At 33.6% G+C, this 26,431-nt stretch overlaps 2 protein-coding genes across 2 annotated transcripts in view; both read left to right on the top strand.

Moving 5' to 3' along the window:
- Positions 1–26,431, top strand: part of LOC127881122 (uncharacterized) — a 73,717-nt gene that overhangs the window by 15,529 nt on the left and 31,757 nt on the right. The window lies entirely within an intron of this gene.
- LOC127881120 (exosome component 10-like) overlaps positions 13,902–26,431 on the top strand; it is a 164,127-nt gene continuing 151,597 nt past the window's right edge. Inside the window, exon 1 of the mRNA XM_052428814.1 lies at positions 13,902–13,957. The gene's annotated coding sequence lies outside the window, so the exon portion shown is untranslated. The remainder of the gene's footprint in view (positions 13,958–26,431) is intronic.

The raw sequence follows: 26,431 nt of genomic DNA, 5'->3' as shown, positions 1-26,431 counted from the left end.
CTGTGGGAAGCTCTGTGTGGTCTGTATATAAGGAGTCTGAGTGTAACGTTGTACAGACTGACAAGGCAAGGTGCATCCGTGTTATCGAACTCACTGTCGTCTCTCAAACAGCTTGAAGAACTTAGTTTACAATTAATTCATGACAGTCCATTTATGTGGAAGGCTCTGCATTCTCTGCATATAAAGAGTCTGAGTCTTAGTGGTTCGTTGAACCATTCAAAAGAACATGTAAGACGAATTTCGAAATCGCTGTTGTCTCTCACACAGCTGGAAACACTTAGTATAGATGAAATATTTGATCATAGTATAATAGAATTTCTGAATTCCATCGGTGTTTGTGTTCGCTTGAACAGCTGAAAACGTTTTACTTAAAGTAGATTATTGCATATGTAGTGTATTGGGGGCTCTCCAGGGTCTGAATCAAGAGTTGAGGTCTTAGTTGTTTGTGTGGCAGTTCGGCGAAGGAAATGTTTCGCCGTTTTAAACACTCACTAGCATCCCTCACAGAGTAGGAAACACATAGTATTGAATTAAGTATGGAGAATTCCGTTATATTAAAAGATCTTTGTGGTTTTAACATCACGAGTCTTAGTGGTAGATTGTACATCGCCATTGATAAAAGTGTGTCGTTGTCGAAATCACTATCGTCCCTCAGACATAGTACTTCATTAGATATTTATATTAGCTGCCTGTGGATATGTCTGTACAGTCTGAATATCAACAAGATGAGTGTGATTCTTTGAGGTTCACAAAATACACATTATTTGTCGTTGTCGAAGGCGGTTTTATCACTCAAACATCGTAAACCACTTTCTATTGAATTTAACATGGATATTTACTGCCTGCGCATAGTTCTGCATTGTTCAATGAACTCCAACGTCATTGTGAGTCTAAGAGGTAAAGAGGAAGGGTTGTAGGTTCGGCGAATGAACATGAATTGTACGTGTCGTATTCACATTCATTACTCTCACGGTAGCGAACGTTATAAATGGTAATAATGATGTATGGCATTATCTTCGCAGTCTCACTATCAAGAGCTTCAGTTTGATTTGGGCGAAGATTTCTTATCAAATATCACATTATTAGTTTGTAAACCCAATACTCTTTGCACATACGGCTTAATTGTTTGAGCATATATTCGATAAACTGTATTTGTATAGTGTTTCTCTAACATCGATCATTGGCCTATCAACTGTGATACAATGTCTCACTCTGAGTTTAACTCTGCTCTCCATAAATCAAGAGTGAAAAGGGAAGCATCTTGTGTACATTGTCTAGCAGGTATTTGATCCACTAACATATACAATAACATATTATTTAATCAAATATTAGTTAAACCACGTATATTTGTTATTGGGATACTAATGCATTTCACAAAGTTTAAAGAGTATGTATGGACATTACCAAACATATGAAAATGGATTAGTAAATGACAGTGTTAAAACGGAACACAGATACCAAGATGGGACCTAAATTATATTCTCCAAATATTTGTATTCCAAGAGCTCGATTACTACATCTGATTATACAATGTTTAATGTGTAGCAGATTTTAATTTGATGCTGCTACAATTGTAATTGCTATTAATAAATTTGCTATCGAGCTGTAGATATTTTAGAATATTGAGTTTTCATTAAATATTGTTTTTTGTAATAACTATCAACATGTTAAATATGCAATATTTATTATTTAATTTCCCGATCACTATGATAAACAATAAAGCATTACATCAAATCTTGCTTTGTTAAGACCATTCATGATTTCAGGTACGATAGGTACATAAATCAATGGCGTTAAACTATATGGAGAAATGATGTTTTGCATTAAATGTTATTTTTATACTATGATGTGTGAATGTTTGTTTGCAAAGCTTTAAGTCCCCGTTCATCGTTGTTTTGCATATCAATCGTATAGCGAGAAATAAACTTTACATAAATTCATTGAAATATATTTTTATCGAGGTTTACATCGAAAACCTGGTCAAAATCGGCTTTGAATCGATAAAATGATCATAAATACATGCAATAGGCGAAAATCATAGCAGCATCGCGAGTTATGCAAATTATGATGTTATTTTTAGCATTATCAGCATATGGAAGATAAACACATAGATTTAGCAAATACTTAACGTTGCAACTCTGTTTCCGTCTGTACCAGATGTATTTGCATTTGTTCTCACCTTCTCATCGCTATCATATCTGCTAAATTCGCCCGTATCTGACATTTTGTTTGAGTAGGTTTGAAGTCAAGCGTGGAATCATGAACATTAATAAGTTCGTGTTCGTACTTTACCATACTCGACCCCACAATAAAAAGCGCTATATTGTTTGTTTTCAACCGATTTCAACCGGATTTTCAGTGAAATCCTCAATAAAAACACGTTTTCTTACGATTCTGCCCATATATTTAGCTATGAACGGTGACTTTAACCAAGAACATAATTTTGTTTAAGTTTATAAATATACACTAGTATTGTAATATGTTTATTACTGTTTATTACAGTCGTAACTATATATTGTGTTTTGTTGATTTGTAAGATTTATGAGATTATATTTTTACAATTTAAAACATGTTTAAATTTGCTGCAGTTAAAGTGAATATTTTTTATCAGTTTTTACTAAAGGCACATTGCATGCAAAGATAATACCAGGAAAGAAGACCAAACAAAACTTCCCCATTTCCATGTCGAGAAAACGTGTATTCAACTCTTAATATAGTACTTTATAGTGTCAGATGTTCATTTATCTCTCGATATTTTAATATAAATTCACGATGGAGCTTAAAAAGTGCAACATGAAAAGCTTAATGTTAAAACAAAATAAAATTAAATCACTATAATTCGTTTGTTTGCCATTTTGAACAAGACAAAAATACGCTTTACAACAGGGTGCTTATACTGTTTTGTAAGAATAAATTATTATGCTTACATTTATCGTACACTCTTAGAATATATTTAACCTACGCTTATTTTATCGTTAAATATATTTGTTTGTATAAGTATTTGCCTATTAAAGCTACGAACTTATTTTAATTGATTTCTGTTATTGAAATTTATATCTTAATTACTGCCTTAATGGACTATTGATCCATGGCCAAAGGTTGACATCTTCAGATATATTTTGATACTGTATTGTTATAAGAACAACTTCCTGTGAATCACTACCTTCCCCGTGTTTCAGAAAGCTTTACTTAGTATATGACATAGTTTTGTTCTGATTGTATTTGGTGTTTTAACTCACGTTAACTGGTAATTTGTGTCTGGTATGTACACAATTGTGTTTGATTTTGATTATTGCAACAGAATATTCCTTATAATATATTTAAATGCATTTATTTAATCATATATTATATAATACCATAACAAAAACGATTCGAAACGAGAAAGCAATATCAGTTAAATTGTACACACATTTACAGCTAGTCTTTATTGCAATGCAAAATCAATAAATGTCGAAAACTGCAATTTCAATTTTATTTGGTCTTGTAATTGGTGATTAATTTGTGTCATCTTCTCAGTTAAAAATAATGTTATTTAATATTGTGCTTCAAACAAGTGCAATATATGAGCATCGAAACCTTTATAATTTAATATATACTTCTAACCATTATGTAGTAAGATCAATCTAAAAAGGCTTTAAATAATATGTCGTCGTTTTAAGATCTGATAACATATGTAAATATATTCAAACATAACATGACAACTACTGTATTAAGTGCAATTTAATGTTAATAAATAACTGTCGATGACAAGAAAAACTGAATCTGCACAGGTAGCTAGCAAAATAAGAGATTTATCAGGTAATGAAATAGTACAATGAACAGACTATGATTATTATGTGTTTAAATCAAACACTCGTTAAGTAAGTTTTTCAAAGACATACATTGTTTATGTAAGTATATATTTCCAATTGAAACGAATGTCATTCATAAGTGTAATTTCTTTTGCAATCATCATATTACATAAACTGTGAACATGTATAAATGTCTTGATTTTGAGCAATGAAAGTTATTCTATGTATTTCAGAATGTAATTGGCTGTAAGTCAGTTATTATTGAATAAACATTATAAGATGTACAGGTATACAAGGTCCAGTCTAATTGATCCATGAACAAGCTGGGAAAAGGAGTGGCGGTTGAGTATCTTAAAATGCTAAACCACTGTTCTCTGCATTGTAAAAAGTATTTATTTATACAATTTTATTCAATCATTTAACTCTATATGTAACTGCCTGTGCATACATGTACAATGGTTTAGAGCTCGAGTCATGCGTTTCTTATCATTGTGTTTTAATTGATGATTTTTATTAAACTGTTATGCTTGTAACTGTCATTGGAATTTAATGTGTTAAAAGGTGTGCTGCTCATGTTACTATTTCTTATTATTGTATGTGTATTGATTTAAGCGTTATCGTTTTTATCGTTACAAATTATATCGTTATTGATTATATCGTCATCGATTACATGAATGATGGTTATTCACGTTAGTTATAAACACACTCAAATACGAACGAATGAATTCGGATCACCGCCTGGGAAAGATATATATATATATATATATATATATATATATATATATATATATATATATATATATATATATATAAAGATTGCGGGTTTAGCCTTATTTAAATAATATAGCGAAGATAGCGTTTGCTTTCTGTCGAGTAGCAATAACTACACGAATAAGGATACTAAAGTGTTCGAAAGCTTAGCTTCGCAAAGTTTATTGGTGACGATTCTAGTTTTAATTGGCAAATATACAATTGCCATACTTTGCATGTTTGATGTTTATTTACTACACTTTTAATGCCCATCCTGTTTTACTTTTAAATTTTAAGAGCATAATTAGCCTACTGAAAGGAAGTCAGATGGGGATTCTCTTTAGGTCTCATATGGTCCTTATGGGCAGATGTATGACATATTTTCAGATTTTATACCAATTAACTTCACCTAATTTGCTGGAGTTTCACTTCTTTATATTGTAAACGATTTTACCAATTGTCGGATATCTTTTAAACTGTAAAATCTTGTCAAAACCGACAGATTAAAGTTCTGTGCAAATTTACGCAATCCTATAGACTTGATATGTATAACTTCTTGACAGTTTAACATATAGCGGTAATTTTTATAGTATTTATTACACTTGCATAGATGATATTTTACAATTTACAGACACGGTTTGTAACTGCTGGTTATGTTTGAAAATAATTCATCTCAGTTTCTTTTAGGGAAATATCTAATGAAAGCCAAACTGATAGGACACTATAAAACATCGAAATTCATTGAAGCTTGTTTAAATTCACTGTTTGGTATATAATAAAAAGATGATATTTGTTGGATTCGATGGAATATTGATTTTATTTCAGGAGTGATCATATAATATATATATATATATATATTATGATCACGAGTGAATTGAAATCGATATTCCATTGAATCCAACGCATTTTCTTTTTAATGTATGCTTTTGCACTGATTATTTACATTGTAAAAGAAAAAAGTTCAAAGAGTAAATATGGACATTACCAGACTTATGAAAGGGTGTATTTTGAAAACTGGATAGACTGAACTGTAAAAATAAAACACAGATACCAAAAGTGGGATTTCAATTATATTATTGAAATATGTGCATTTCACGAGCTCGCTTACTACATCTGATTACTAAATGTTAGATGTATAGCAGATTATAATTTGATGCTGCAGTGTTTTCAATCATGGTATATTATGAATATTGTTGCATTGAAACTGTATATATCTTAGAATATTGATTTTTTATGAAATATTGTTCTTTGAAATTCAACATGTTAAACATGCAATTGTTATATCCGTATCACTTTAATATACAATATAGCTGATCTTGCTTTGTTAAGACCATTCATGATTATGAAATACGATAGGTATAGAAATCATGACTTTAAACGATATGGAGAAATGAGGTTTTGCATTAAATGCTATTAATATACTCTATGATGTGTGGATGTTTGTTTGCAAAGCTTAACAAAGGACATTATAGTATATAAGTTTAGATATATACACGTTTATTGTAATATGTTCATTATTATCGTAACTTTATATTGTGTATTGCTTGTTAGTGTGTTAGGTTTATGAGATCGCATTTTTACAATTTAAAACATGTTTAAATTTGCTGTAGTTAATGTGAATATTTTTTCATGTTTTACTTAAGTCACATGGCATGCAAAGATAATACCAGGAAAGAAGACCAAACACAATTTATCCAGTTCCGTGTCGAGAAAACGTTTATTCAACACTTAATATAGTATTATGTAATGTCCGATGTTTATTTTTTTCTCATTTTTTAACATAAACACACGATGGAGCTTACATGGCATGCAAAGATAATACCAGGAAAGAAGACCAAACAAAATTTATCCAGTTCCGTGTCGAGATAACGTTTATTCAACACTTAATATAGTATTATGCAATGTCCGATGTTTATTTTTTTCTCATTTTATTTAAACATAAATGCACGATGGAGCTTACAAAGTGCAAAATGAAAAACTTCATAATAAAATAAAATTAAATCACTCTAAAGACACAAATACGTTTTACGACGGGTTGCATTAACTGTTTTGATAGAATACATGATTATGTTTTCATTTATCGTACCACCAAAGAATTTATTTAACGTAATTTTATTTTTAAATTTATTTGTTTTTATTAGTATTTGCCTATAAAAGCTAAGATTTTATTTTCATTGATGGCTGTTATTGAAATTAATATCTTAAGTAAAGCCTCCACGGACTATGGGTCCGTTGCCAAAGGTCGACATCTTCAGATATATTTTGATACTTGGTTGTTTTACGAACAACTTCTTGTAAATCACAAACTTCCCCGTGTTTAGGAAAGCTTTCCTTTGTGTAGGAGATACTTTTGTTTTGATTGTATTTGATGTTTTAACTGCTAACGTAAACTGTTTTTTCCTTGTTTGTAAACAATTGTGATTAATTTTGATTATTGTAACATAATATTCCTTATAATAAGGAGAAAACATTTCAGTTAAATTGTACACACATTTACATCTAGTCTTTTTTGTAATGCAAAATCAATAAATGTCGAAAACTGCAATTTCGATTGGATTGATAGTTTCTATTTGGACTTGTAAATGGTGATTTATTTTCGTCATCTTCCAAGTTAATATTAATGTTATTTAATATTGTGATTTAAATAAATGCAATATATGAGCATCGATACCTTTATAATTAAATATATAATTCTAACGATTATGTAGTAAGATTAATCTCAAAGGGGGCTTTTAATAAAACGTCGTCGTTTTAAGACCCGATACCATATGTACATACATTAAATAATTAGATGACAACTACTGTCTTAATTGCAATCGCAAGTTAATAAATAACTTTTGATGACAAGTAATTCCGAATCTTCACAGGTAGATAGCAACACAGATTTATCAGGTAATGAAATAGTACAATGGACAGACTATGATTATTATGTGTTTCAGTTAAACAATCGTTAAGTAAGTTTTTCAAAGACATAAATTGTTTATGTAATTAAACATTTCCAATTGAAATGAATGTCGTTCATAATTGTAATAACTTTTGCAATAATCATATTACATTAACTGTGAACATGTATTAATTTCTTTCTTTTCAGCAATGAAAGATTTTCTATGTATTTCAGAATGTAATTGGCTGTAAGTCAGATATTATTGAATAAACATTATAAAGCAAGTACTTACATTTTAATGATGTTAACTAATTACTGTTCCAGATAACACATTTTTATTGTTAAAACTTTGTCAGAATGTTTATGTTGATTATTTTAAGACCAACTGTTATCAGGGTCAAATGGAGTCCTGAGGTAGGTCCATGTATAAATTATTGTGGCAACTCGTAAATACACATTTATTTCTCACTATTGCTGAAACCCATATGGAATGGAATTAAAACTTAAAGGGGCCTTTTCACAGATTTTGGCATGTATTGAAGTTTGTCATTTAATTCTTTATATTGATAAATGTAAACATTGGATCTAAAAAGCTCAGTAAAAAACAAGAATAAAATTAAAGAAAGAAAATAAGTAACCCTCAATGGGACCCGAACCACTGAACCCTGGAGTCCTGGAGTAAAAGGTCTCCCGCTTAGACCACTAAGCCATCCTTGCATGGTAAATGTTCAGTATTACTGATTCCTCACAAATATCATATCTAAAAGGAAAATTTGCGAATCTGAAACATTTATTGTTTTATTTTGTCCATTTAACAAAAAGTAAAAAGGCCCCTTTAATACTCTCTAGGCAATCTTTGAATCTTGTTAAAAAGACATAAACAACAAGGTCACAGGTCAAATATTGAAACAAATAAAGCCATATTTACTACTCAATCTTCATCGAACTCGGTCTAAATGTTTATCTTGACAATATCTTTACAAAGTTCGAATCTGGGTAAAGTGAGATTTAACTTAAAAATCAGGTCAAAGTTAATAATAAAAGTTACAACAACTCTTATTTCGAGCAACTGTCGAACAACTTACTCACGCGTTCAGTTGTACCGTATTCAATATGTGTTATTTTTTTATGAAGATCGGATGTTTAAACTAGATCACTGTACCATTTGATTTGGTTGAGAGATGAGAACACAGTTATTGAAGAGGAAATGCAAAATGACCTACCTGTCATGAGTTAGTGATTCTGTGAAACTTATTAAAACTATACACACGCATTTTTAGTAAGAAACGATGCATTTATATTGCAGAATATCATGAAATGTCGTCGATAAAGATTTTTTTAAGTGACCAGTTTTAATTGTACTAAAATCATATACAAAACAATCTCATAAAAAACCTCGAGTCGGACGCTACACTGTATTAAAAGGTCTGAATGGGATAATTTTAACATCAGAGGTCACGTTCAGATGCCCTTTACCGGAACCAATCAAATGGTTGAATTTCAAATGTTTTAGTATGGAGTCATACCGGTATGAATGAAATTAACGGGAAAATATGCCTTTCGATCCCGTATTGCACTGCTGTATCAATTGTCATCCGCCAAAAAAATCGTAAAAGATGTTTTATAACGAGTACTTTCCTTTTTTAAGATTATTCGATAAATAAGGCTTTGAAAAAAATCACATGGTAAGACTGAAACTCATATTGTTCAAAAGGTAATTCTATCCGATACCTAACTCTTGGCAGTATTTCGATTTGAGTTTAATGAGAATGATTTTTAGAGCATGGAGAAGGGTTTCTTAAGGGGTGTTGCTGCAGTTTTGCTGATTTTTTCCATCTATTAGTTTTTGTTCAAAATTTATATTTAAGATAAATATACAAATACTATATGAAAAGTGAAGTAAAAACATAGGGTCACCGGCCTCCTTTTCATTTTATTCATCATTATATAACATGTACTTTTTCAATAAAACTGAAAATCTCTAATTGCGTAAAAATAATTCATAACCTATGAAATTGGCAACATGTAGATGTTATATAAGCTAATATACATCATATACCATTAAATCAAACATACACTACCAATAAAATGGAGTACACAAGTACAATTTTTAGAAATATATTTTTTATAATTTGTATGTCGCCAAAAAAAAGTCATTTTTTTACTTTCGTAACCAAATAAATGGAATTTAATTTTTTCTGTCTAATAGAATTCTGTGAAACTGCTCAAATATGTTCATCTACGTATTGCCATTATAAAACATAAATAAAAAAGGGGGTCACCGCACTTTTAACAGAGATTTTTAGTTTTAACCATCCCTACCGTCTGCGTCAAATTTAATAAAATACAGTAATTAGGCAAAACCCAAATACTGGTACATAGATTGTTATAAATATGCATAAACATTAGAAATTGTCTACAATCTTAACTGGGATCACAACAGCTTTACAAAAGATATTAATAAAAAACAATATTAAATCACAAACATAATACCATACGGTATCAACATCGACCTTAATCATTAATAACTTGCATGTACTTGTTCACAGATTTCGGCATGTTTTGAAGTTTGTGATTAAATGTTTTAAATTGATAAATGTAAACAACTAAAGACTAAAGGAGCGCCAGTATAAAATATGAATGAAATTAAAGAAAGAAAAAAAGTTTAAAAAGTTAACACCACCTGGGATCGAACCACTGACGATTGTTTTATGAACATTTCTGATGATACTGATAACACAAATATTGAGTTGTGATAATAGCATCATCGGTGAAAAACACGGCCGCCATGGCAGATTTTTTATGTTGTTTAAATAGTAGTATTCCCTTCTATTCGTATTATCAAGTTAAGTAGTTCAATTGTTTTACCATATTGAATAGGAATAAGGCGGATCCAACTATATACATCACGTCGTCAAACGTAATGAAAGGAAGGGAAACTTGTTTAAAAAGCTTCTTTTTAAAACATATTGATTAGTTAATATATATATATAGTAAAATCATCGTTTTCTTTACCAACAAATTTTTGCCGGAATGTTTATATAACGCGTCTCTACTTACTCTGGTAGATTAAAAACCCACGCTCTACTCTGCTGTTACAAAACAATCAGATTCTTTTCAAATCCTTTCGAAAACACATGTCTTATTAAATGGTATAACTCTATCAAACCACCATTGGTTCATATCCGTTTTTTTAAACCGGAGTAAAAAATGTGTTTTTTCCCCCAAAATTTGCTGAGATGAGTTTTACATTTATTGTTTGAATGTCATTGCAGAATTGGATACGGAACGTTATTATTAAACGAGATTTGTCTAACCTTATACCCCACGGTTTATTAGCCAGCATAAAGTATTTAATGAACATGGGTTCTGGGTTCCGACATTGTGAATCCAGTTACAGATATCCTGCGCAAACAAAATGTTAAGCTCTTTTGGTTTATTTTCTAAACCGTTTTAAGTATTAGAATTACATTACATTTGCAGATGTTGACAGCTCGACCTTATCGGTATTTGCTGTCCCGTTTCTACTAAATAATTAAGATCCTGAGCTCACTTCTCCAGTATTGAAAACCATTAAACACATCGAATTGGGCGATTTCACATGTTCTGCAACCTAGCTACGAAGTCCCTTCAACATTCTTAAGACAGTCAAGCATAATGTTTAGTTTGTACTTAAGGACTGTAAAATGACATCGTTTGTGAATGGCACAATCCACAATTCATGTATTGAATAACCCACAGAAATAACAACGAATTAAAACGATGCCAAACGTATATTGATCGGAATCGATCATTACGATGCCGCTTTAAGAGAGACTTGGCGCGGTTTGAACATCAGGGAGTTTGATACTATATGGTATTTTAGACAGTTTGACAATGAAACATGTATCGTCGTTTGGGCACTTACTGTCACCGTTTATTCAAAGGGAACCACTTATTTTTGTCTTAAATGATGGTGTGCGGGGAAATCTTCATGTTTTCCATATTAATAATTTTAGTGTGTTTTGAATGTTATACATTTTGACACCGAATGTTGACTCGTTTATATGGAATTTTCTGTCGTATTGCACACATTTGGAAACACTTAGTATTGCAATTATTGAATAAACAGAAGTAATACGCAAATTATTTTTTTTTGGAGGGGAAGCTGTATATAAGAGGTATGTTGGTAAGTTTGGGTAAATTAACACGGCAAGATGTAGCCGAGTTTGCGCAATCACTGTTTTCTCTCAAACAGTTGGAAACACTATGTTTAGACTTAAGTGATGATAGTCACTTTATGTGATTAGCTCTGCTTGGTCTGCAGATTAAGAGTGTATGTTTAAGTGGTAGGTTGGACACAGATAGAAGAAACGGCGTCTGCGAGGACCTGCGTCTGCGCACACCCTGTAATCGCTAAACAGACTCGAAGCACTTTGCATTGAATTCAGTAATTATCGTCCTGGTCTGATGAAAGCTCAACGCATTCGTAATATCAAAATTCTTAGTTTAAATGGTCGTAGAGTGGGCTTTACAGTGTAGTATGTTTCATCTTTCTTTCGGTATCCGTTATCTCTTACGCAGCTAGACACGTTTAGTTTTTAATTAGATTCCATCATGTATTATATATAGCAGGCTATACACGGTCTGACTATCAAGTGTGAGGCTACGTCGTAGGTGAGGCAGTTCGACGGTGGGACTTGTAGTTTTCGCACTCACAAGCACCCTCACACAGATGGCAACATTGAGTATTTAATTACGTGTAGACAGTTTAAGTCTGTGAAAAACTATATATGGTTTAAAGATAAATAGTGTTGGTGGAAGACGGTGCAGTTAAATTGACAATGTATGTCTGTCGATAATCCTACAGTCTTAATATCAACAGGATTATTCTAAGTCTTGAGGGTCAGCAAAGAGAAATGAATCGTCGTTGTCGAACTCACTTTCATCGCTCACACAGCTGACAAAGCTTATTATATAATTTATAATAAATAATTACGACTCAGGGATATTTCTGAAATTCCAATTTTGAGTCTGGCCTAAGAGGTTATTGTATGTTCGGTAAATGAATATGAATCGCCGTTGTCGTATTTACTTTCATCATACAAAGCTAAAATCGCTGAGACACGCTTGTCTTGATCTATGGTAGATTCTTAACGGTCGGATAATCAAGTGTCTCAGTGGGATGTTTCGCGAGTTGTTTTATGAAAAATCGCAATATGAGTTTTTAAGAAACTATAATTGCATACACGGCTAGAAACTGTAAGCGTACACATGCATATTCGATTAGATTAATCTGCATAGTGTTTTCACTTGCATTCACTCATGTGCACAAATCAACTGCGAAACAATGTCTCCATCCGACTTTCTGCTCGTGGTGAACACACTGTCTTTATCAAATGGAACACTTGATCGGAAACTGGATTTCGGCTGTGTTCATCGTTATTCAAAACTAGAACCGGGTACATATATTCAAATCCAAAAAGAACTGCCTGTATAGACTACAGTGAACTTAATGCCAATTAAGGTAGCGCACCCCTAATGATTTCCCGCGATTTCTTCGAAGGTTGAAGAGCCTAATATTAGGTGCCGTAGCCTAGTGATTAAGGCGATAGACTAGAAATCTTTTGTGATATTCCCGCGCAGGTTCGAATCCTGTCGACGACGTATACTTTTTTGAGACGCGTTTTATTTCTTTTCTAACGTAATTTGATTCAAAATGGCATATATGCTATGTTTATTGTTAAATATGTTGCAATTTTATGCGCATTCTTCAATTTTAAAAATTACAACAACAGTCCGAATTTCATGAGTTCAGGTCATATTCCCAAAATGGTGAAAGAAAGCCCTGGCTCTTTATTTCCTTCGTTTCCAATTCCTGATTTAGATGAATTTAATTTGAAATTCAAAATTTGTAGCCATGTAACCAAATTGGTGAAACAAAACGCCCTGGGTTGTTACACTTTTGGGAGGGTTTATATTTGTTGTAAAGTGGGGCAATATATGGCGGGCGAGATTTTACTGCTTATTTAAATCCCCTTGACCTGATTTTATCCCATACCCCAGACTTTTTCATACCCTTCACTATGAAATTCATATAATTAGGTTGTACTTCTGTCAATGTTAGGTGTGTTGACACCATTGTTCAAAGATATTATTTTTTGAGCCTTGTTCTGACAAAACTTTTTAATGCATATGCGTAAGGTGTCATCCCAGATTAGCCTGTGCAGTCTGTAAAGGCTAATCAGGTACAACACTTTCCCCCTTAGCTAGATTTTTTATTAGAAGAGACTTTGTTGAAAAGGAAAATTCCATAAAAGCTGAAAGTGTCAACCTGATAAGCCCGTGCAGACTGCACAGGCTAATCTGTGATGACACTATGTACAATCCAAGTTTGCCACAGCGAGGCTCAGTCAGTTCATACTTGTGTTTCTGGCTGTTCTTGCAGGGCACATGACTGGATGAGACTTCAGGTATCAAGAAAGACGACAGTTCCCTGGTGCAGGCAGTGGCAACTCCAAAGGCTGCAGTCTCTACAAGCTGGAATAAGAAGGTGAACATCAAGCCTCAATTGTTCAAGAATCCGTTCAGAATAAACATTGGTGGTAGTAGGAGGATCTTAAAATTAGTTTTTAATGAGGAAAGGGTTTGTGAGATTGTTATGAAAATGTAAGGAAGATTGTATGCATAAAATAGATGTTAAGTCTCTGTGGAGGCACATTTCTTCTTATCCCACCACTCACTTGAGAAATTCAATTAGAAAAATAAAAGTCCTTTTTACGTAATTATTTCAATAACAGACTTTGGCCCCATTAATTACATAGTTATACATTTTCAAGCAAGTATAACATAAAATTGTTCATCATATAATTTCGTATTAGTTTTCTATTTGTTTCAATAAATTGACCAAGTATAAAAAAAGGGAACAGATAGAAAGCTATATGCAAACAATATAATTTGTAGCTCACTTTAGTGAATGATTGTGATCAACATATGTCCGACAGTGTGTTGTATTCGTGGTAAGTCACCAACTGTTGATGAACCTTGTACAGAATTTATATTTGACGTTCTCTAGGTCAAGATTGAATCTGATTCATGTGGGTTCAAAAACTAATTCACCGGGTCAAACTTATGAAAACCTTCTTACATCTAAAGAGACCTCTTTATTTAAGATTTACTATTAAATTCAACAATTCAAACCCATGTACATAATTAGAAATACCATCTGTGCTTATGTGACAAAAATCCATTTAAATTTATCTCAAGACGTTTCTTAAAACAAGAGGTCCTTTTAAGAAACGTCTTGAGATAGATTTAAAAGAGTTATAACAAAACAATTCTTTCCACAACTAAGTATATTGATATTATATTATATTAACTCTATATTCAACACATATAAGGTATTTTCTAAACTAATTGATGTTAATTCAAGACCCCTGGGTCAAGTGCGTCCAGCCCCAACTTCCGTCTGTTGACCGCCCGTAATATCCAAAGGCCGCAAATCAAGTTCAAGGACAAGGTTGACAACAGGGCTGTTCCATGGCGACCAATCATCAAGGAGTAACCAAATGCGTTGAAGCCACCTGATCGTAAAAACAGACTGTTCTCTAATTGAGCTTTGTTCTTTGAATTCATGTGTTGTCTATTTGAGCTTTGTTCTTTGAATCCATGTACCTAAAGTGTCATCCCAAATAAGCCTGTGCACTTCACACTATCTTATTTGAGATGACACTCTCTGCTTGTTTTTATTTTTCTGTTTAATATCGCTTCTAAAAAAAATCCATTAAAGACCAGTGTTTTTTTAGGTCAAATTTTGGGTCAAAATTTGGTCGCATACCCGATACAAAATGTTGTGTCTTTTTTATATCTTTCTCTCAAATGACTGCCTAAAATTCACAATTTAAGATCTCCAAATTTGTTTATCATTAAAAAAAAGGTTTATTAAATTAACAAAATCAGTTGACCTCCCTGTCAAGCTCTATGAGTTTAACCTTAGCAAATGTAATGTTACGAAAACTCATATTCTGAATTATAAAGCATTAGTAAGCAAAAAAAACACCACACAAAACTTAAGTTTAACAATGTGATTTTCCCAATCCAAATATCCCTGGCCACATTCCTGAAATGGTGAAAAAAGCACTCAAGGTGCACATGTAAAATCCAATTTTCTTTTTTGCAGAAAGTTTGCGCCTTCCTGAAGGAATAACACCAGAGATAAGCGAGTCACCAGAATTTCTGTGAGTGAAGCGACTTCGGGAGGTTTGATTGTAACTTGTTGTATAATAGTATATCATAAAAATGTGACGCATATAAACATACCAACAAGGTCTCTAAACATAAGAATATGTTATCTGTACAGTTTTTGTGATTTTATTTCACTAAGCAATAAAAAGTCACTGTATTCGCCCTTTATTGATTTATGACCTCAGTGGTTGAAATTCCAAAAATCCTGATGGCAAAAACCTTGTGTATTTTCTGTCAGTCTTGTAAACAAGACCAGTACTAGTAGCTTGTAAAATTCAGCAGAAAGTAAACTTATTTTTGATTTCAAAACTTTTAAACATAACAATTTGCAAGCTGACACTGACAGTTGGATCTTAACTGACTATACAGGTGGGTTATGTGCACAAGGCCAATGATGAGTTTGCTGCACATGCTATTATGGTTCCAATTTCCTAGGTAGCCCTTCTGATATTGACATGTCCTCAGTTTCACAATGTCCTCACTTTGTTTGTGTGCATGGAGTATAGATACCGACATGTTCTGTAGCTGACACACTCACATATTCTGTTGTAGGTACCCCCACCCCTACCAGTATGAGCTAGACAATCTGACATTCACAGCCGACCAATTGAAAGGTTAAAAAAAGTGTTGGCTGTAGAATTAAGTATTTTATATCTGGGTTAGTATTAAATAGCATGTTTTATTGTAGATGCAGGTAATTTTTGACATTTTTTGGAAAGACTTGTCACAAAATTGCACGTAGCTTTGTCGTATATCCCAATATAATGATGATGCAGATAATGAAAATGTAATACCAGCCATTTTTTTCCTTCTTTATAAAGCACCGGAAAATGGCACTTTCCCAATAAGGAAAAAACTACAAATTTCCAAATTGCTGTAAAAAAATCCCAATTGAAGGTTTCTAAAAAAAAAAATGCAACATTAAGTTTATTTCCCAATGCAGTTCTATAGCTTGAACCTAAGTAAATATAATATTGACAACTTGACACCATTTAGTTCTCAATTTTTAAGTTTTTGGGAACAAAAAATAAAAAACACCAATTTCACAATATGAAGACTTCACGACTCAAATTTTCCTAATTTCATATGATTTTTTTGCGCGCAATATTTCAAATTGGGCTGGTAACAGTTCATTTCCCAATCGGGCAAAACAATCTCTGAATACAGAGATTCCCCAAAGCAAAAACATACCATTTATCCTTTTATTTTCTCATGAAAGGGAGACAATGTCTATATTTTCACATGAGCAAGTAATTTACTGAGAAAAAAAGTAATTGAAGTTTTGTCCCATTAAAAGTAAAAAAAACAACAAGCAAATTCATTGAATTGATATCCCCCGTCATTATACTTCTGGACACAAATGTTTTCTGGACGGATGGACAACGCCAATGTGCGTCATCCTCTTATCCATATATATACTCCTACTAAGTTTCAATGAAATCCTTCAAAGCACTTCCAAGATATGGCTGCGGACACACAAAAAAGCATTTTTTCAAGATACAAAGGGCCATAACTCCGTTATTATCCGATGGTGTACAATCCCATTTGGCGTGCATCATCCTCTTATCCATATATATACTCATACCAAGTTTCAATGAAATCCGCCAAGTACTTCCAAGATATGGCTCCGGACACAAAAGTGCCGGACGGACGGAAGGACGGACGGAAAGACGGACGGACAACGCCAAAACAATATCCATCCGCCTATGGCGGGTTATAATAATTTAATAACTTGTGTTGCATCTTACTAAACAAAAGTCTTGGTGTAAGAAGGATGACATTATACAAATACTTTTATCAACATGTGAACTAATGAACCTTCAAATGTGATCTTATGGACCTCAACATTTTGATTGGATTAATGTTTTTTTATATAAAATTGTAAGTAAACAATTTTGCATGTTCTAATGTGTCTTGAAATTTACAAACATATTTATTTCTCAGCTTGTGAACATGCACACTTGGCAATTTTGGTTCATGTTATTGGGAACTTAAGGGAGTTTGATGTTGGGGCATTCGTGTCTTACTGACCCATGCCGTATTTGGCCATATTTGGACCTGAGTCCGTTGTCACATGCTTTATGCTGTTGACTCCAGGTTGTGACCCTCAAGAGCCCGGGCCCCTAAAAGAGACGCCATGTACACTGGTGAACAGCCCAGAGCAGCTGGAGACACTGGTGAACATGCTGAAGAAACAGACAGAGATAGCAGTGGATCTTGAGGTATCATGGGGATGAAAAGTTGCCCTTGTTTTGTCTTAAAATATGCACATGTACATCTTTTAGGTAATGTTTGTTTGTTAAGTGGTTGCCAAGGCACTTTAAATGCATTGAGATTTTATTGGATCTTGAGGTATTGTTGGAATGATGTATATTTTATAACTGTCAGTCTAAGTGGTTGTAGATTTTAGTGCCTTTTTTAAGAAGAGATTCTCCCAATACCAAGAACCATAGCAACCACATTTAATTGAAGGAGGAACCAACAACAATACAATAATCAGTTATGTGATACTTTAATTGGTTATTACAAATACACTGCATATCACAACAAAGCCTATTATAAATTGTATATGTTCAATACTGTCATGATTGAATAAGGAACCAAACCACAGTTCAGTTACAAATGTAACAGGTAACCAAACCAGTTAACAAACTATTGGAATAGGTAAAAAAAACATATTGTATGGGAACAAATCACAGACTGTACAAAATTGAACCGAGAACTGAGGAATATTTAAGTAAATTACATGTATCTTACTGATATATTTCATGTACCCATATATTAAACTTCAAAGCATACAATCCCATATGTGCTACTTGTTTCCTATCGACAGCATCACAGCTACAGGACGTTCCAAGGGATCACCTGCCTGATGCAGATCTCAACCAGGTCACATGACTACCTGGTGGACACCCCCCTGGAGCTACGGAGTGACCTGCAGTGTCTCAACACGGTCTTCACTGACCCCAACATTGTTAAGGTCAGTCTCTCAATACGTTCTTCTCAGACCAAAACATTGTCAAAGTATAAAACTGGGCCATTACAGGGATTTACTTAAGGATAAGACTTCCATTTGCCTTAAACTTTCCCTTAAGATCTGTGTGAATACCCCAGCCTTTTATGTGTTATGAGCCTTATTTGCACATACACACATAATCCTCAAAATCCCTCACCCTAATTTTGGGGGAAGATGTTCATTTATTTTTTATGTGTGCAAGGGACGTGTTTTTTTTGCAAGAAGAGGAATTAGTGCAGCTGCCTCGGTCAAATTTTTCATCGAATCCTGCAATTTCGAGTGGAAGCATGAAATTTGGCACACTTATGCTCCAATCTATCCTAAACAATTTTGGATATGGATCCAGGTCGGCATGTATCTGTGGCGCTTGTGGCGGTTGTATAAAACCTGAAATCAAAATTGACCTTATTTGGCAATTAAACCAAACCAGATAGGAGTTAACTATGTGTGGACCATTATCCCCACTCCTTTTTGGTCTTTCAAATGGGTATACATTGAAATAATAGTACTAGCATTTGGAAACATCATGAAAAAAGCAACATTGTGCACACCAAATGAGACTGTCATTTTCCTACATTTTTTATTTTCCCTCAAAAATGATAGCATGTTCTTGTGTATTTAAAAGCACACACATCATCCCAAAATATTTATCAGCAAGAGAGGATATGACTATGACGTACATCTGACGTAAATGAAGATCAATATTAGCGGAATATACTATAAATAGTGTGCACTCAGTGAAAAGTAGCAATATAGGTCAATTCTGAATAGCTTTATACGAACGAATTATTCAACCTATGTTGAAAGGTTCACTACAAATTTCCAAGGGTTATTGTAATATTAAAAATATTAAACTAATATTATATGTAAAGTAGGGACAGATCGAAAAAGACTTACTTTTAGAATGACAAGCAACTCACAGAATGAACACGATCGTATGGAAGCCAGTGCTTCACATCAATATTTTAACTGGAAATTGTGTATTTTATGTCAAGAACATAACAACCAGCCTCTTCAATGCCCCGCTAACTCATTGAGAAAAGACATCGGGGCTGAGTATAGTTATGTGTCTGAAAGCCTAAAGCACTTCAATGATTTTAATTGTTTGGCATTTAATATAGACATTCAGCTATTAGATGATGGGACTGGAATAGGAAACACTATGCTGAAAAATCGTGACAAGCAGTATCAGATGGCGGATTGGAGAATGAGGTAAGTTTTGTGCCGCGTAATGAGCCTTTTTCTGGAAAAACTGGGCTTAATGCATGTGCATGAAGTGTCATCACATATTATTTACTAGTATATAATATATATTTATATTCGTTATCCCAAAATAAAAAAAAAATAAAAAAAAAGTGTCATCCCGTATTAGCCCGTGAGTCTGCACAGGATAATCAATGGTGACACTTTCCGCTTTGAAGGATTGTTTGGTGTTTAGCAAGTCTCTTTAAAACGAAAATCCAGTATAGGCGGAAAGTTTCGTCACTTATTAGCCTGTGAGGACTCCACAGGCTAATCTGGATAGATCATTTATGCCCATACATCTAGCCCAGTGTACCCAGAATGAGGCTTATATAGTTTTGTTGATAACCAGGCCATTCTGCTAATGCTTATTTATTGTGTTGCCGTGGTGTAGTGGATATGGTGCCTTCCTAGCGATCTGGAGATCACTGATTCAATTCCCACTGTGGGAGCGTTCTTCTGATCTTCCCCGAAAATACCAAGTTCTGCTTCTTAGTCCCAGAAAATGGACTTGAGAGCGTTTCAATAAGCCATAGGCTTTAGATGCAATTGAGCTAAAATTATTAGGTTTAAACTAACTAGACCATTGTTGCACATATGTTAGTGACAGACCACTATTGTCATGCTTATATGCTTGTGTTGCTAACAAGGCCATTGTTGTATGTATCTTTGTGACAGACCACTATTGTCATGCTTATATACTTGTTTTGCTAACCAGGCCATTGTTGTATGTATTTTTGTGACAGACCACTCTTGTCATGCGTATACGCTTGTTGCTAACCAGGCCATTGTTGTATGTATTTTTGTGACAGACCACTATTGTCATGCTTATATGCTTCTGTTCCTAACCAAGCCATTGTTGTATGTATATTTGTGACAGGCCATGATTGTCATGCTTGTATACTTGTGTTGCTAACCAGGCCTCTGCCAGAGAAACATCAGAAGTACGCCAGGGAGGACACACACTATCTGCTGTACATCTATGACAGGATGAGGAATGAGCTGATAGAGAGGGGCAATAACTCCAACAACATGCTCCTGTCTGTGATGCACAGGAGCAAGCAAGTCTGTGCCAAGGTGGGTGCTGGGCGACGCTGGGATGGCATTGTGTTAGACATTGAGACTGCTTTTGGAATTATCAGTTCCATTTAGATCAGTTCCATTTAGGATTCAAAGAATCATGTTGTAGAAAAAACTTGTTTAAGTCAACTTATTATTGGGTAGTTAGAAACCTTTAATTATCAAATTATTTTTTGGTGTTTGATTTTAAAGTTTCACAATTTTAATCCACACACCAAACACAATAATATGTTTATTGTTGATTGAATTATTGAAAATGTGTGTAGGAATAATAGCTATATTAATTTTGATAACTAGCTCCATTAGAATTTTTTTTCCACAGAATTGGAGTAACCTGGTTGGTGGATACTGTTGCTAAGCAACCCTTTTGAATAGATTTAATATGTATTCAATTGTTTGATATGTTCAAATATCTACAGATAATTAACAACATATTGTAATGAAAAGTAATTCAGTGGATTAGAGACGCATACACAAATCCAATGGAGTTTTAAACAAGCTTTTATTCTGCTATTAACCCTTTACCACTTGGATAGGTATTTTGATGTGTGTGTTTTCCCTTAGAAAGTTAAATGTAATTAAAGACCTTTCTTACTAAATTCAAGTTTTGAAGGCTTCATTTCCAACCCTTAGATACCAATGAGCAGCAAACAGCATAAATCCTTAACACACTGTGAGTAACTCGCAGGCTGTTTTAATGCTGTTTGCATACAAATTATTTGCCCATTTTCACTTTGCTTCTGATTAGGAAAGGGTTAATGAAAAGTAATTTGGTGGATTAAAGACGCATACACAAATCCAATGAAGTTTTAATCAAACTTTTATTCTGCTTTTAAACAAGTCTACAAACTATTCTTATAAATAAGATACATTTAGAAATTTCCAAGTTCATAAAATATTCTTGTCCGATAATTAAACAAAGGGCAGGTAGCCTGACCCTTACAGTCCTGTTAAAAAATTCACAAGTTAATGAATCTGATTGTAGTGCTCTCTAAATGTAGCCAAACTGCCTTATACAAAACTTAGCCGTCTTTTATACTAAAATGTGTGAAATGGTAACCATTGTCCCTTCCCTGGATTGTATCTACAGTAATCATTTGTTGCTTTTAGATATAATAACTTTGTTACCCACAACAAATTAATGGTTATTACCATGTTGTTTATGAAATCGGTCAATAACATAATCACTTATATAATATTACATAAAGCTTTTTGTTATATAAATCCTGGTGAAACCATAACGGTGGCTTTAGCGTTTTATCAATCTATTTAATTTTGTTATCCAATGCAAGCCGAAATACAAACAACAATGAATTAGCAATTTGCAAATGTTGTAATAGATGTTGACCCATTACGCAACAGTAAATTTACTGTTGTTTATGATTCAATTATTCATATGTAATCATCAAAAAGACTTAATAATATTCAGTTCTAATCAATAAGTAAGGAATTAATAGCAAGACAAAGTAAGGAATAAATAGCTATGCATTGTAAGGAATTAATAGCTATACTTAGTAAGGAATTAATAGCTAGGCATAGTAAGGAATCAATAGATAGGCATAGTAAGGAATTAATAGCTAGGCATAGTAAGGAATTAATAGCTAGGCAGCTTAATGACACAGAGTATTGGAACGTTATTGGTATTGTGGACATTCTCCCCAGGTTTATAAGAAGCCCTATGGCAGTCCAGATGCCTACATTGAGCTGTACAAGAAGAATAAGAAGGTGTTCAACTCCCAGCAGTTGCTGGCCTTTAAAGAGCTCTTCAAATGGAGGGACGAAACAGCCAGGATGGAGGATGAGAGTTGTGGGTACGCACAAGTATATTCTTTTATTTTCTGAAATTGCTAATCATTCAAAGCAAAGAACCTTTATGTGTAAGTGATGGAAAGTAAGGAATGATGGATGTGACCAATTTTGGCAGAATAAATTCTCTTTGTCTTTTTTTGCACTATTGGTATATAAACTTCTTTATTTAGTATGACCTCATCTTCAATGGTTTGTTGAAAGTGAAAGTTCAACTACAGTGCCCCCAGATTTAAGAGAGTTGTAAGCCAATATTTCATAGATGACTTACAAAGTCTGCAGATTAGGGTCAAGGGAGCAGCTAAGTAGGTATGTTGTCAATGTTAGGAAGATCCTAGGTTCAACCCTTCAGGGAGCATTTTCAAGATCTCCCCAAGAACTGTTAATAACTAGGAAATATTAAATGTCTTAGCAATTCATAGGCTTCCTATACAATGAAATAGTGTGAAACTAATAGCGAGTATTTGATTCATTTTTGCAGGTATGTGTTGCCGAACCACATGTTGTTACAAATCTGTGACATCCTGCCCAGAGAGAGGCCTGGTGTGCTGGCCTGCTGCAACCCCATACCTCCACTGGTACGACAGTACCTGAACGAGATACACACCATCATCATGAAGGCAAGAGAGGCACCCCTCACCAAGGTACATAACTTCGAAAAAGAATGGGTATATTGCTTTCTACATTTTTGTTGGTCCCAAGACATTTAATTTCCACCTTAGGTCTACAGAATGCTTTGACTTTCAATGCAAATTGTTAGGATGCTTACATTTGAGTTAAGGAAGAAGCATATACATTTTGCACATAACTGGTCAAAATGTCAAGGTCACATTTGCTTGTAACATGAAATTCATACCTTTTTGTTACCACCTCAATTCTATAGAATGCTTTGACCTACAATAATTAATATTTTTACTATAGAGAAAAGGAAAAGGCCTAAAGATTTTTAGGAGAAAATGTTGATTTAGACTATAACAGGTAAAAGGTCAAGTTCACAGGGGCTTATTCAAGATATTTGTTTCTGTTTGCCACCCAGAGAACACTTGACAGTGACAGTTCAATTTTAAAACCGAATCAAATCTTTACCTGCCAATCTCTAGGTGGATGTGGTCCGTGAGCAGAGACCCACTAATCAACAGCACCCAAAATACAATGTGGATACACTGCTGACCTGTCCTCATGACCTCTCACACCAGGGGTCACAGATGGACCAGGAATCCAGCTCCTGTCTTCTCAGTAAGTAGATGTTGTTAAGTAAGTTGATAGGATACATAGTAGCTAGATTTGGCATATATAACTTAAGAACAAGTTTTGCATGACGCCGCTTATTTCATATTGCACCATGGAGTCTACCATAACTTTTTACACAGACTCATTAACCTTGACCTATTTTTGTGTTATTCCTGAGATGACTTTGACATTTGTTGCTTATGACCATTCCAACCGCCCATATTTCCTTCTGGTATTCTCCATTGTGCCTTTACCTTGTTTGATCTTCAAAATATATGTTTAATTGACTGTCATGGAACCAAGTAGGGGCATGTGTGCTCATCAAACAGCATACTTTTGCAAGTAATTTGTTTGATGAGCACACATGCCCTTACTTGGATTTTAGAAAGAAGCACTTTGACTCTCTTTTTCTATCTCCAGATGACAAAATTGTAGCGGCCAGCTCAAGTTTATTCCCAGCTGCTAAAACAGGCATCTCTATAAGTCATAGAATATCAGTCAAGGAAACTAACTCCAACACTTTCAGCTTTCGGGAACAAGGTGACTGATTTCTTTTGTGAATATGTTAGTAATAATAAAGCTGAATAATGTATTATTAAATTCTATGATTCATAATCTCTGTAGTGAATCGATTACTGTTTTCAGTTTTACATCTTTTTACCTTAATATCTTGAACAATTTTATTCTCTGTTTGCAATCTAAAGTCTATTTTAGCATATGACTAATTTGATGTTTATTTGTTCTACTTTAAATATGATATCATTTAAGTATGAAACATGTGCTAAAAAAAATTATCAATCAGCTATCGTTCATATCTTGATCACAGAAGTACCTGAACTTAATTATGGCTCCAGCTCCTTTAACAAATGTTCATCATCTTCTGTGCACAGTCTGTTCCAAGAAGTACAGGAGCAGAAATAAAGACGAAGGTGGCACAAATCAAAGCAAGTTTTGTGAGTCCCTACTGCATGGTAAGGCCATATTTACTTTATTGCAGGTTACCGAACTTGAGGTATACCCATTATTTATATACTAGTTTGAGTACACATGATATATTCTTTCTAATTAGATTTGTGTAGTTAAGGCAATTTTTATAGGGTCTCTGATTAAAACATGTACGGACGTTATTTGAAATCAGTCAAAATGCCTTCTCTTTAATTATAACACCACTAAATCAGATTGTATCTTCTTTATCTCTTAAAACATTATTTTGCATTTGTCATTTAAAACTTGTGTCCATTTCAACAGTCTTTGCAACATAAGAAAGAAACGAGTAGTGAATATCAAGTGTTGACACTGAAACTGATGTATGGGCTTAACAGACAGTCCCATGCCCATGCCTCTGTACATGAATGTTTTATTTCTAGTATCTATTGGAACCAGTCAAGTCCTCTGTAGTCAAGCCCGCCACGTTGAATATCAACCAGTCTGCTTCAAACACCAGTGACCCAGTCACCGACTCTATCATTAACTCATGGAAACTTTTGCCATGCTCGGTGAAGAGAAAGCCTGAGGTGACAGACAGTCCTTCAACTGCAGGTTTGGCTTTAAGCAGTTTCTAAACAGTCAGGGTGCTGAAAATGTTTCTTTGCAAATTGATCTAAAGGCTTGTTAATTTTATATGAACATGAAGTAAATGTGTAGTCTCTATTAAACAGGGCTCGACATTAACTTTGGAAGCCACTTGTCCGGTCGGATAAGTAGACCAAAATTCCTCTTGTCCTGACCAAAAAGCAACTTGTCCTGTCCATTATATCTTATTCTGCTCAGTACTTTGCAAAATAATGAAATAATACAAAATGCTCAAATCATGAAGGCTTTAATTGTTCAAAATACATGTTAACATAATTGTAGGCAATTTCAATACAAAAAGAACTGAATAGAATAACAAGAAAACTCAAGATTATTGATTTTTAAACATTATACAAAGCCATAATACCTTTTGAAGTTTCTTGTGATTTTGAAGACAAAGGATTAGCAGATTAGACATTTTAAGAAGACAACATTGTACAAACGAAAACAAACCACAAATGGGAATGATGTTGTTAAATCATTCTATACATAGAGATAACGTCACTACATTAATTGTCTGTAAGGTCGGTGTGGACCAGTGTCTTTAAATGCATATTCTTTACAAGGGATAATATTCTTGTTATCTTGCCAAGGAAAAATGTTTAGGGTTGCTTCCCTTGTAAACAGTACGGTGTAGTATCACATGGAACTATAGGAATATCTCTATAATGGATTTAAAGTAATTTTTTCAAAGTAATTTAATTATAACCACCTCTTGTCCCGTTGAAAAATCAAATTCTTTATTTACTTTTCTGGACCAATATTTTTTGCTACAGTTATGTATCAGTAATATGCAGTTCTGTATCAGTAATCTGCAGTTTTGTGCCAATAAGCTAC

The sequence above is a fragment of the Dreissena polymorpha genome, chromosome 5 (assembly GCF_020536995.1).
Source record: "Dreissena polymorpha isolate Duluth1 chromosome 5, UMN_Dpol_1.0, whole genome shotgun sequence".
Taxonomy (NCBI): domain Eukaryota; kingdom Metazoa; phylum Mollusca; class Bivalvia; order Myida; family Dreissenidae; genus Dreissena; species Dreissena polymorpha.
The sequence above is the reverse complement of the archived record's forward strand: the minus strand, read 5'-3'. Positions and strand labels throughout refer to the sequence as shown.